At 38.1% G+C, this 14,527-nt stretch overlaps 1 long non-coding RNA gene across 1 annotated transcript; it reads right to left on the reverse strand.

The window, feature by feature from the left end:
* Positions 1-355: 355 nt before the first annotated feature.
* Positions 356-1,348, reverse strand: LOC147870984 (uncharacterized). Its single transcript, XR_015532961.1, has 2 exons — positions 1,221-1,348; positions 356-708 (listed from the first exon to the last, which is right to left on the reverse strand). It is a non-coding gene; the product is annotated as an uncharacterized LOC147870984 (long non-coding RNA).
* Between the last annotated feature and the right edge of the window lie 13,179 nt (positions 1,349-14,527).

Consider the following 14,527-nt stretch of genomic DNA (forward strand, 5'->3'; position numbering starts at 1 on the left):
GCTCTGCAGTTTCACTCGTTTAGGAAGTGCGGTGATGAAGATCTCTGGCATAGCTATACCGGACAGTCTTGATAATAGTGGATGTCCGTTCTCTGACCCAGGAGGGCTTTAAAAGTGTGCTGACCACCACGCATTACTTAGTTTGTATTTTCTTTATGTAAATCTGTAAAGAGATGTCAAAGCGGGAGGTAACGGGAATACTTAGTGATCATCACCGAGCGGGAGTTTCCAAACAGTCGTTAACGGGAGATGCGCAATAGCAGTTGTCCTATGATCGAAAAACAGAGAACCGCGGTTCAGATTTCTGCTCAAGTCCTTCTGGCTGTCCATGAAGAACCACAGCAATCATCACAAGTACTTATCAAGGTGTATGCACATCACAGGTACAAATTAAATACAGTGTTGTAAAAGCATTGCAGTGTAATACATAAAAAAAGAAATTGCCTCACATCAGTTCAGTATTTAAAGTTACTGAATCAGACTTTTGTGTTTTAAAACTTGTGTAAATGGCTGGAATCTTTCTTTTTCAACTCCAGTGCTTTGAACAAGTGGTTTTGGTTAAAGATTGTTGATTGATATGATGTCTGTTTGGACCAACTTTGCTGCTCCCTCATAAATATATTTTTGCATAACCCCCCTCTTTCTCTCATCTCCTCTTACACACGTTGGATGTGGTAATTCCAAGGCTGAGAGATGAGAAGTTAGCTTCTGTTAGGGACAGACAAAGTCAAGGCCTGGAACAGGTGTTCTTTTGCTTGTATGCACATCCGAATAAGAAAACCAAGGTAAAATGTTTTCTCTAACAGATTCAACTACTTGCGATAATTTTGTTGGTTCTGTTTATCAGCTCATCAAGGCCGTGTTTTAGTCACGTGTCTCTTTAGTTGACTGGATTGTTCACTGTATAGTTTATTCATTTTTGTTTATTTGCATCGTCCAGAATTATGTTCAGAGTAGATTCATCATGTGATTTTAGGTGTCAGGACACTGAACCTACAGTGCACTTGCAGCTCCCTGCACAGTACAGAACAAGGAACAGTCCATTGCATAGAACAGCCACTTGCATGAGTGAAGAAAGAACTCTGATAGTCACTTGTTTATAAAGTCACCAGGGAAAGGTACCTACTAACCTAACGTAATTAGGATACGACAGATATTAGAACTGTGTTTGAATCATGAAAAAGTTTGTACTCTCAAGGGGCTACACAATGTTGACTTACCTGCTTCTGCCCCATCTATATCGGCTACTGCGAGCACGTACAGAACTGATATGAATTTGTGTTGCTTTCAGCACATCTGGTGGAAAAAGTGATGGCATATATCGATGGGACGAGCCCGTCTTTTCCCGTATTGGGAGATGCTCGTAGTCAGTTGCCTCGCTCCATGTCAGCGATCTTCTACCTCTTGGCTGACTAGTATTTCAAAGTTAATGAATGGGTAAGTAGTTGATAAGATATGTGAATTGTGCTTCCTTTAATCTTAATTTCTTTGGATTCTCTTTTTGAATATTCTACCTTCCTTAATGCCCTCGCTTCACTTCTGTACTGTAACACCAAGACAGACATTTCATTACAAAACTTTGTTAGCATTTCTTCCTTGATTTTGTCTTCAGTGTCCTTGTAAGTATGAAGCTAGTAATTTAGTCCTGTCAGTAACTGTTTCAGGTCGTGTGGGGTAATTCCTGTAAAACCCATATCTTACTTTTCTGTACTGAAATTTTAAAATTGTGCCATGCACATGAAATGTTCAACTCGAACACGAACCTTTGAAGTTCCTCTCCAGAATTATTAATGGACATACATAAGTGTTTGTGGAAGAGTCCTTAGTGTTATGGGTGCAAATATCTGAATGATTTTGACACCGATTATTGCCGTGCAGTGTGGAAACAGTGAACACAAGTATATATTTATTTTCACAGTCTATACACAAACGTTGTAACTAAATGATGTTGTTAAAATTATATAATATTAAAACATTATGTAGTATAAAATATTATATTTTGGCGCTTTTTATCGTAAATACGATTTTACATTATTTAGCGCTTTTTTACGACATGTTTCGAATTTACAAGAAATAACCCAAAGGAAGCAAACAAAATTTCAATGGTTGCAGAACCCAAAAAAAACAAATGCGGATAATCTATGTAACGTGAGACGTGAGGCTAGTAGAACCTTTAGGACTAAGAAAAGGGAATACCTGAAGGGCAAAATTGCTGAACTTGAGACAAATAATAAGGAAAAAAACATCAGAGACCTGTACAGAGGCATTAATAACTTTAAGAAAGGATATCAACCCCAGACCAATTTGGTAAAGGATGATAGTGGCTATTTGCTTGCAGATCCAATAAAAATTGTGAATAGGTGGAAAAATCTCTTTAGCGAGCTCTCAAATGTTCATGATACTGGTGGTATTAGACAGATTAAAATGCATACAGCTGAACTGTTGGTGCCAGAACCTAGCTTAGATGAAGTGGAACTAGCCATTGGGAAGTTGAAAAGTTATAAATCTCCAGGAATTGATCAGATTCCAGCAGAATTAATTAAAGCAGGTGGCAAAGGGTTGCATATGAGGATCCATAAGCTTATTCAGTTAATTTGGGATAAGCAAGAGATGCCACAACAGTGGAAGGAATCCATAATTATTCCTGTTCATAAGAAGGGGGACAAGACTGAGTGTGGTAATTACCGAGGAATATCGCTGCTATCAACCTCATACAAAATTCTATCAAACATTCTTTTGGCAAGATTAATTCCATGTGCGAATGAAATTATTGGGGATCATCAGTGTGGGTTCAGACGAAACAGATCAACGATTGATCAGATCTTTTGCATTCGTCAGATACTAGAGAAAAAATGGGAGTTCGGTGGGACCGTACATCAGTTATTTATAGATTTCAAAAAAGCCTATGACTCTGTGAAGAGAGAAGTGCTATATAATATTCTTATTGAATTTGGTATACCAAAGAAGCTAGTGGGTCTAATAAAAATGTGCTTAAATGAAACCTGTAGCAAAATTCGAGTAGGTAAATATGTATCTGAGACATTCCTCATCAAGAACGGTCTAAAACAAGGAGATGCTTTGTCTCCCTTGCTCTTTAACTTTGTGCTAGAATACGCCATCAGGAAAGTCCAAGGTAGGCAGGAGGGTTTGCAATTGAACGGGACACATCAGCTATTGGCATATGCTGATGATGTTAATTTATTGGGGGACGATATAAATACAATAAAGAGGAACGCAGAAGTTTTACTAGAGGCTAGTAGACAGGTGGGGCTAGAAGTAAATTCAGAAAAAACTAAGTACATGTTAGTATCTCGTTATCAGAAGACAGGCGGGCAAAATTATCTTAGGGTGGCTAATAAATCCTTTGAAAGGGTTACAAAGTTCAAATATCTGGGAACAACAATAACAAATCAAAATGATACTCGTGAGGAAGTTGGGAGGAGACTAAATTCCGGAAATGCTTGCTACTTCTCAGTTCAAAATATTTTGTCTTCAAATCTGATTTCTAAGAACCTGAAAATTAAAGTATACAAAACAATAATCTTGCCTGTTGTTTTGTATGGGTGCGAAACATGGTCTCTCACTCAGAGGGAGGAACACAGATTGCAGGTGTTTGAGAATCGGGTGTTGAGGAGATTGGAGATAGCTGTCATCATATTTATGTTCTTTTTGTTGGTCTTGCTTAGTTGAAGCATTTGTAGGTCCATCTTGTTTTATGTTTTTCTTTTTCTTAAAATTTCTCATTTTGATTCAATGATCTATTATACGGTTTCAAGAAAACAAGAATGGCAGATACAGTATTTATTGATACTTAGTTTTTATATTACTAAGATTGATAAATAATCAACACCTTTCTGCTCCCAGCACAAACTTTCTGAAAACTTAATGCAAAGTGATAAAATGTATTGGAAGAATTGTCATTCAGTGCTAATTCCAGTTTTCACCAATGTATAGTATGACGGGGGTTCAATCCCCAACAGGGGCAGGGGATTTTGCCTCTAGCCTCTGTGTCCAGACTGGCTGAGGCCCATCCAGCCTCCTATCGAATGGGTGCTGGGGTCCTTTCTTGGGGGTAAAGCACTGCCAGAGTGTGATGTTGGCCAGTCACCCATATCTAGTGCGAGGTTAACTGAGTAGGAAGTACCTTCTTCCCCCCCCCCCCCCCCCCCCCCAAGCACTTACATGGTGTGTAATGGGACAGCTTTACTTTACTTTTTACAGATGTATAGTTGTATACATTCTAAAAGTGCACATCAGCTGATATACTGTCCACAGATCAGGAGAAATGCCCTGCGAGGGGAAGTCGTTTCTGGTGTGGTGCAGGGGGTATGTTTACTATCAAGTGGACTAGAGGGCTGATATACATTATTTAGTCTGTTGGTGCTACTGAATTTATTCCAACAGTGTTTAATAAGATTCCCATCTGAGAATAAACACAAATAACAAATAATATTTTGTTAACTGTTTTATCAGCAGGAATGCATATTTGTAAGTCTGTCATAATAAATAAGCAATTTAATTATTTCAGTTAATTTTATTTTTATGAAGATCTGAGAAATAACAGATGCTTTTACTGGATTTAAAAATTACTTCTGAGAATAAACACAAATGGTTATACTAAAATATCAGTTAATGTGGTACCTGTTTAGTGGAGTTCTTAAGCCTGCAATAGAATGGATTCATACTTACTAAACCAATATTAATTTCATTTAGGTGTGAGACATCCAGTTCATTGAGATTCCAGATTTAATGAGAATTTTCTTTCTGTAACAGCTATGTTTGCGAGATCGTGACTTGGTGGGTGGTCTGACCTTTGAACACGAGGCCATCATGCGCCTAATTGCTAAGCGGTGCAACCGGTTGATTGTTATCGCTTCACCTAATTTCCTCAAAAGTGAAGCGAATAGATTCTTTGTGACTTTGGCTACAGCACTTGGAATTGGTGAGTGTCGAGATTCTTTCAGTGATTGAGTGTTTCAAGAAGTTATAATTCCTAGATGTTCCTCCTCTTGACTTGTGATATTGTGAATGGTTTACCTGGACCATACATAATTATTCTTCAATGTTATTCAGCACTGAACAGTTCCTGTAGTTACAGCATTGAAATTAAAGCATTCTGAATAGTAAGAATTAATTTGCAAAATCCAGAAGAAGAGTTAATGCAGCATTGATAACCTTTTCATATTAAATTTCTCTTTCTATTTACATGCTTAACCCACATTCCCCCCCCCCCCCCCCAAAGTTTTAGTAGCATAAGAAAATTATATATTTTTCCTTTCACACATGTCACAGCTGTTTGCATAATTGTTTGTTCTTTCTTACAGTTTATGATGAAAACATTTTTGGGTGAAAATTTAAAATTTCTGCCATGGGTTATGGAAAGCAGATAAGTAGAAAATACAGTAATATTACGGCACATACTGTTGTTATGGGGAAAAAATAATTGCTGTCTGTCGTGAAACAACATCGATCAATTGTAATAGAAAGCTGTTTCCATTTCATGCATGTTGGGTATAACACAGTCGGAATAAAGTAAATAAACGTATTCAGAGAAATAAACCCTAAGTGCACGTATGAAAAATTATTACACAATTAATGCATTCAGATAAACAATATGATGAACCACTATAGAAAAATGTCATTCATGATGGTGAATCCAAAATCTCTACCCCTAACCCCTAAATTCCAATTGATCCAATGGTATCTATAACACACTTTTCCCCACACCTTGGAGTTTTCCAGGAACACTACTGTCATGTAAAAGGAGAAATGGCTCTGTATAATAAAAATAAAAGTAAGAATTTTATCTTATAGTCATTTAAATTTAGTATATTTCTACCACAAATATTATTAGAAGCATAGGAAATATAATCCTTCTCGAAGGTATCACCACCTTGTCGAAGGCAATCTGCCGGGTGAGGAGGCTTGCGTGCTCAAATGACCCTTAGGGCTATGCCGGCCTGAGCTTTGGCTCATGGTAGGGTCACCCAAGCCGGACAGGTCTAAGGAGATGCGCTAGACTAAGAGTGATACCCTGGTCCTCCAGGTTGGGGGTTGGGTGTAGGGCTAACAACCTTTCACCTTTAAAAAAAATATGTGTTACGAAAAAATCAACCAAGCCTCGGATCAGGACGGACTCTTTGGCACGACCACGGCAATTGAAAAAGGACATGAGATTTGGTACCTGGAACATTAGGAGCCTCTATAGGGCTGGGGCACTGAAATCAGTGTGTAGGGAATTAGGGAATTATAAGTTAGACTTAGTGGCAGTGCAGGAAGTGCGATGGGAGGGGGAGGGCACGATCCCAGTGGACAATTTTACATTTTTCTATGGAAAGGGGAATGACAATCATCAGCTAGGGACGGGTTTTTTTGTTCATAGCAGAATTAGGGCAGCAGTTAAGAGAGTAGAATTTGTTAGTGACAGGTTGTCTTACGTAATTTTGGAAGGACGTTGGTGCGACATCATTGTCCTTAATGTTCATGCCCCAACTGAAGACAAAAGCGATGATATCAAGGATAGCTTTTATGAAGAATTGGAATCAGTATTTGATACATTTGGCAAGTATCACATGAAAATTCTGCTAGGAGATTTCAATGCAAAAATTGGGAGGGAGGATGTCTTCAAACCCACAATAGGCAGCGAGAGTCTCCATGCACTTAGTAATGATAATGGCGTCAGAGCAGTGACCTTCGCTACGTCAAAAGATTTAATTGTAAAAAGTACAAAATTTCCACACCGTGATGTTCATAAATACACTTGGACTTCCCCAGATGGCAGAACACACAATCAAATAGATCATGTTTTAGTAGATAAGAGAAGGCAGACAAATGTAATTGATGTGAGATCATTCAGAGGAGCAGATTGCGACACTGATCATTATCTGGTGGTAGCAAAAGTGAGGGAGCGGCTTTCAGTAAGTAGACGAACTAAACAAAATTTTGACACAGAAAGATTTGATTTGAAAAAATTAAGTGAGGGAGAGGCAAAGGAACAATATCAAGTTGAAATTTCGAATAGGTTTCAAATTTTAGAGACAAATGAGGATAATGAAAGTGTGGACATCAACAGGGAGTGGGAAAATGTCAGAAACTGCATCAAAATTTCAGCAAAAGAGAAACTAGGATACTACAGGAGAAAGCAAAATAAACCGTGGTTTGATGAAGAATGTTCAAAATTAATAGATCGAAGGAAGCAAACAAAATTTCAATGGTTGCAGAACCCAAACAAAACAAATGCGGATAATCTATGTAACGTGAGACGTGAGGCTAGTAGAACCTTTAGGACTAAGAAAAGGGAATACCTGAAGGGCAAAATTGCTGAACTTGAGACAAATAATAAGGAAAAAAACATCAGAGACCTGTACAGAGGCATTAATAACTTTAAGAAAGGATATCAACCCCAGACCAATTTGGTAAAGGATGATAGTGGCTATTTGCTTGCAGATCCAATAAAAATTGTGAATAGGTGGAAAAATCTCTTTAGCGAGCTCTCAAATGTTCATGATACTGGTGGTATTAGACAGATTAAAATGCATACAGCTGAACTGTTGGTGCCAGAACCAGGCTTAGATGAAGTGGAACTAGCCATTGGGAAGTTGAAAAGTTATAAATCTCCAGGAATTGATCAGATTCCGGCCGAATTAATTAAAGCAGGTGGCAAAGGGTTGCATATGAGGATCCATAAGCTTATTCAGTTAATTTGGGATAAGCAAGAGATGCCACAACAGTGGAAGGAATCCATAATTATTCCTGTTCATAAGAAGGGGGACAAGACTGAGTGTGGTAATTACCGAGGAATATCGCTGCTATCAACCTCATACAAAATTCTATCAAACATTCTTTTGGCAAGATTAACCCCATATGCGAATGAAATTATTGGGGATCATCAGTGTGGGTTCAGACGAAACAGATCAACGATTGATCAGATCTTTTGCATTCGTCAGATACTAGAGAAAAAATGGGAGTTCGGTGGGACCGTACATCAGTTATTTATAGATTTCAAAAAAGCCTATGACTCTGTGAAGAGAGAAGTGCTATATAATATTCTTATTGAATTTGGTATACCAAAGAAGCTAGTGGGTCTAATAAAAATGTGCTTAAATGAAACCTGTAGCAAAATTCGAGTATGTAAATATGTATCTGAGACATTCCTCATCAAGAACGGTCTAAAACAAGGAGATGCTTTGTCTCCCTTGCTCTTTAACTAGAATACACCATCAGGAAGGTCCAAGGTAGGCAGGAGGGTTTGCAATTGAATGGGACACATCAGCTATTGGAATATGCTGATGATGTTAATTTATTTTGGGACGATATGAATGCAATAAAGAGGAACGCAGAAGTTTTACTAGAGGCTGGTAGACAAGTGGGGCTGGAAGTAAATTCAGAAAAAACTAAGTACATGTTAGTATCTCGTCATCAGAAGACAGGCGAGCAAAATTATCTTAGGGTGGCTAATAAATCCTTTGAAAGGGTTACAAAGTTCAAATATCTGGGAATAACAATAACAAATCAAAACGATACTTGTGAGGAAGTTAGGAGGAGACTAAATTCCGGAAATGCTTGCTACTTCTCAGTCCAAAATATTTTGTCTTCCCGTCTGATTTCTAAGAACCTGAAAATTAAAGTATACAAAACAATAATCCTGCCTGTTGTTTTGTATGGGTGCGAAACATGGTCTCTCACTCAGAGGGAGGAACACAGATTGCAGGTGTTTGAGAATCGGGTGTTGAGGAGGATATTTGGGCCTAAGAGGGAAGACGATGGGGCGTGGAGAAAACTGCACAATGACGAGCTTAAAAATCTGTACTGCTCCCCCAGTATTGTGAGGGTGATTAAGTCGAGAAGAGTGAGATGGGCGGGACATGTAGCGCGCATGGATGGGACAAGGTGTGCACCGGGTACTGGTTGGGAAACCTGAAGGGAAGAGACCGCTGGGGAGACCTAAACGTAGATGGGAGGATAATCTCAGGCGGGATCTATGGGAGATAGGAGTTGAAGGAAACTGGATTTTGTTGGCCCAGGACAGGGTCCGGTGGAGGGCTTTGGTTAATTCGGTGATGAACCTTCGGGTTCGGTAAGCCATCTAGTTAGTTAGTTAAACAAGACTGGGTGGTATTAAGCATGAACCTCTGATACGTCTGTAAATTTCTAACAGACACGGCGCAGCATCCCAAAAAACATAAGTCTTCTTATTCTCCGCGTTAGAAACTTAAATTTTGTGGAGAAAGTAGCGATATCACATATTTTTAAAAAGTTGTATATCATAAACTTGCTGTGGATACTCCATTTTCCAGTCTCCGGATAACAAGAGGAGGAAAAAGGACGTATTTGAACTTTGCTGTCGTGTCGTAATTCAATGGAAGAGTACGTCTTGGGACGCCGTAATCCCTCAGCTTATCGATAAGACACGCATATTTTGTGGAAACAGTTCATTAAAGTGTTTACTATGGCCAACCATTTGGTCCATCCTGAGCTAGACGAATCCACTCAGTATCCTGTTTATTTAAAATCGATTATATTACGCGCACGTTTAAAATGTTGTATATATTTCTCATTTCCCCCACACGTAATCGTCATTTTATTAAAATTGAATTTGTTGAAATATTTTCTTTGTTATTTTTAAAATTTGTATAATGTAATTGTTTGTTGCTCGGGGTCAGAGGTCTGATAAAACCGACTGAAGAATATCGATTTATAAAAGTCCACATCTGTGCATGTAAAACATTATCAGCAGCAGCAGCAGTAGTATCAGAATAATCTTCATTTACATGCATTTATAATATTAATCTTTTTTTATTATAGAGCAATATGATAAAGAGAGAGACGCATTATGTCATATGGCATGTAGGAAAGTAATATATTCTAAAATTTTTGTATTAATTATTACTCAGTTCAGAAATCGTTATTAGGCTGCAATCTAAACTTTTCAAAGTTGTTTGCTAAGATAATCTTTTGGGCCCAAACCATATTATCTTGGTACACAAAGGATTTTTATTATAATCAAGACAGTTGTCTTTTAGTTTCTAAAGGATACGACTTGCTGAATTACAGTTCTTTGCTTTAAATCAACAGTTTTTAAGAACTGGCCCGAGGTAACTTAATCCATATCAACGTGGAATATGATTTATTTCCACAATGAAAGTCAGTCTACAAACGTTTCTGCGCCCTAATGTTGAATGTCACGCTAATTTGAATTTAAAAGACGTTTGCAGGAATGGAAGGGCGAGTTTGAAGTTGGGGTGATCCCAAACTCTTTGAAAGACAAACAGACACAGAGCATGCGCACGCTTGCCAACACATTTTATATCATTCCTTTTATGTTTCTTTTTCGTGTCCTCTCACCCTAGAGGGAAACAAGTTTGTTATTTTAGGATTTGGTTTCTTTGAGATGAGAGAGTTGGTAAGAAAACAGTGCTATAAACTTGATTGATTCTCATAAAATCTTAGCTTTCTTTCCGCAAGAATATTTTGATGTCTGGAATTGTGTGTGCATTTATGTAGTTCTGATCCTGTGGCTTTTTGGTATTGTATTTTTTACACTTGCGTTTTCTGTTTTCAGTGAATTATGTCAATTTAATTGAAGTTAGACTGGAAATTTCCATTTTAGTGCACATTTTGGGGTTATAGGTAAGTCTTTTTGGATAAATATTTTGGAAATTTTATTACAGACGTCCAGTTTCGTAATGAAGTGGACAACTCTGTTTCCATTTATATGTCAAATATTCGAAATTACAAGCTTTATTGTACTATTATTGAACGGAACACGAATAAAAATGCAGAAAATCAATTTATTTTTCTTCTGAATTATTCAACATTTGATAGTGAAATTAATTACTCCCCAATATCACCCATCAATCTTAGCAACTTTTGTTTCGTCCCTAAGCTCATATCGACCAGGGTTCGATTTCTGATAGGGTCAATGACTTATTTTTATCTTAGCTCAGTCGGGATAACGATGACTACGGGCTGGACTACCGGGGTTCGCTCCCCGACGTGGGCAGAGGACTTTTCCTCTAGCCTCTGCGTTCAGACCGGCTCTGGGGCTCACCCATCCTCCTATCCAATAGGTACCAGGGTCCCTTCCCGGGGGTAGAGCTCGGCCGGGGCGTGACCCTAACCACTCACCCTTATCTAGTGCCGACGTCAAGAATGAGTAGAAGCGATACCACCTCTCCCCTGTGCGTTTACATGGCGCGTAATTTTTTACCGAGTCCATGCCGACTTTGGGACTTCAACGGGTATTTGGGGATCTTTTATTTTGGGTAGAGTCGCCAGAGTGTGAAGGCGACTGTCTAGTACGAACGTTAAGAATACATGGACCTTTGCCGCCACTTTTCCATACATCCTTATGATTTGGTGTTTAATTAAGCACAGAGATACCTTTGAGTCTACTAGAGGAACAAATAGTCCGCACTGTACTTGCAACCAAAAACATAAATTAGAATTGGTTTCAATTATTATTACATTATAATTGATTTTGTAATTTTTTTATTAGATTCCTGTACACGCTGTGGTACAAGTACTCACTGTCAGTACTTTTTTTTATTTTTGCACTTTTGCAGAACTCGTTTCTCCTTAAATTCCTGGGAGAGGACTTAGCACTATCAAAAGCCTTCCTTTAATTACATTTAGCCCTGAGCAGATCCTTTTATATGCCTCAGAGGCTTTTGGAAAGAAAGTTATCTGCCTTCACTGTGCTTCACCGTTTCTACTTCATCTTACGGAAGTCTGCATCATTTTTGAACTTAATTTGCAGTCATTAATCATGTCGCAGATTTCATGACACTTTTGGAAATGAGAAAAGTTATTTCTTCTCTTTTTATATTTTACGTTATTTTTATGTTTTGAAGTCATTCGTTTCGCAGAATCCTTTACAGTCTGAAGTAAGGTTAGTTGTGTGAAACAATGAAAGAAGGTCAGTTAATTTGTTATGTAGGCTATAAAGTTTCGCAGAGAACGAATAAAGTATGGACCAGAACTTAAGCTGCAGTTTCTCTTGGTAAAGCTGTCATTCACTGAACTGTCAGTCAATTGCCTGATTGGAGCAAAGCTTTGGCTGCAAAAATTCTCAGTAGATTTAAGTATAAGGCTCGTTTGTAAATGAATTATCAAGCCGTATCCTCCTTTTCAGAGATCAAATACGATGGAAAGGCAATGTCGGGGCAAATTGTGTAGAGCCATTAGATTTGATGCACGCAGTTTTCAGAATGAAGGCCCCGCGTCGTTTCCTGTAACATCTGAAGCCACTATGAGGTCACATGAACTGAGTCGAGATAGGTGACGTCATGTTTCGTGCCTTAATTGTTAAAGTCTGCTTAAACCGATATTTGCACAGCAAACAACCGTCCATAACAATCCTCTGCAAAAATATTAAAATATTTTTTCGTAATTGATCTTTCTTGTAGCAGTCAAATCAGTCGCGCTTCATCGTTTCCTGCACAAATTAATCGCGGCTGTAAGAGTTGAGTGTGAGGGCCAAAAAACCCCTCATTTTAAAAACTTACTTTGGTACTGAGTGTTTAAAAGCGCCACGGACCTGGACGGATACCTTGGCTGACACACATGCTGCCTTTATTGTTACTGGTTTACAGTCATAAAGTTTTAACTGCAGGTACGCATCATCGAAGCTTCAAGCCAGAAGTCCTTACTGCCTGCATCAACAGGGCGATCTTCCTGATAATGGTGATGCCGATTGACCTCTAAAACGTTGTTTAACTTCTACCAGACTACACGGTGCTACAACCCACAAGACAGCCATCTTTGTACTATACTCCGTGAGAACCTAAAATCATCCTCTGAGGTACATAATTTGTACATTTACCAAATAATATTATGGCGATGACATGATTGGCGCGGAATGTAGCAAGTAAAGTATTTATTCGGGAAACCTGAAGGTACAATACCATGTGTGATATGTGTTATAGGTGTGAAGTTAATAATTAAATTGATATTAAGGATATAATATATGAGGGTTTGGACAAGATTTATCTGGCTTAGGTTTCTGATCTGATCTGTTGTGAATTGTTTCATAAAACTTAAAACTGAATAAGGCGGGAAATTTTTTGACGAGCTTGTGAGTATTAGCTTCTCTAGGAGGACTCTGCCCCATGGAGGTGGTAGACTCAGTCTAACACTTACGAGAATTAAAAATAATTATATTAGCTTGCTACATTTCAGATAGGCTGAACAGTTTAAATTTCATGCATATTTGGGGTTCAGAAAATATATCCTTCACCCACAATACTCACAACACTCACAACGTACCTCAAGAACATCTAATTCTCATCACATACGGAAACAGGCATTTTTAGTCAAACATTCCCTTTAAAGATTAACGTCTAGTCTTGTGTATGGATAGAATATAAAGTTAGAGTCTCAAAGTTTAGGAATGTTTTTAAATATGATTTGATCAGCGGTGTGACTCCAGTTTAACAAGGGGCTTACTGTATTTTCTTATTCATTTTGGAATTTTGAAGAAGGGACAGGCAAATATATCGATATGTGGATATATGTGTATCGATATTTTGATACTGATGTATCGCCTAGGTATCTTATATTTTCTGTGCCAAGGGGTCAGATAAAATGAACAAAATTATCAACGGGCTTGTGTGAGCCCCCCGGTTACACACGTCTGGATTTTAATTTAGAATTCGTTGTAATTTTTTTTTTTTTCATACGTGTATCGATAGTTTTCAGGTAAACTTAGGCCTATAGTCTTTGATTACCGGAAGCCAGGAGACGAATAGTCTGACTGGAATTGCCCTTGCATCCGGTCAAGTGCGTGTTTTGAATTAATTTGGCCTTTTAGTCAGGTAGAATGTTTGTGTGTACTTATCCTGGATCTCAATTGTATTTAATACTATCCCACATTCTTATTGTGTGAGATTTTTGGTTCTCACGGCGACGTGTATGAACTTTGCTGTCTTCAAGGTTATTTACCGTGAAGTATGATAGAAGGTTTCGGAGGTACTTGCTGCTTCCATCATCAGGGAGTTCTTATGTTGGAAGCAGCAGGTACTTCTGAAACGTCGGTGAACTTCTACCAGACTACACAGCACAGCGACCCAAAAGATATTCATATTGAATGTGATGTAGACTTACTACTCATTAAACTCAACATAAGCCATTTATGTAGACTTTGGATAAACGTTTGATTTAGTTATGAGGGAAGTGTTCTATTTTATTCTATTATTGAATTCCGTGAACCAATTAAGCTGGATGGACTCTTTAAAATGTTTGTAAATCAAAAGTGTATTCCGCATATTTAAACACGTCTGATGAAATTTCCTATTCAGAATGGTTTAGAATAGGAAACGAAGAGTTTGTATGCCGATGATGGATTTTTCCCCTGAGAACGTATATATCAGTAATAAAAATGTAGAATCGTTGTTAGATGCTTTTAAAGAAGTTGGTATAGAAGTAAACGCAGAGAAAACTAAGCTTAAGAGTGATGTGAGAAATGTGTAGAAACTTTTAGTCAGGAAATCTGAATGAAGTCGACCTAGTCGTAGATGGGGAGATAATA

Source organism: Zootermopsis nevadensis, unplaced genomic scaffold (genome assembly GCF_977971745.1).
Source record: "Zootermopsis nevadensis isolate Lab colony 2312 unplaced genomic scaffold, Znev_1.0 Znev_ptg000077l, whole genome shotgun sequence".
In the NCBI taxonomy this organism is placed as follows: Eukaryota; Metazoa; Arthropoda; class Insecta; order Blattodea; family Termopsidae; genus Zootermopsis; species Zootermopsis nevadensis.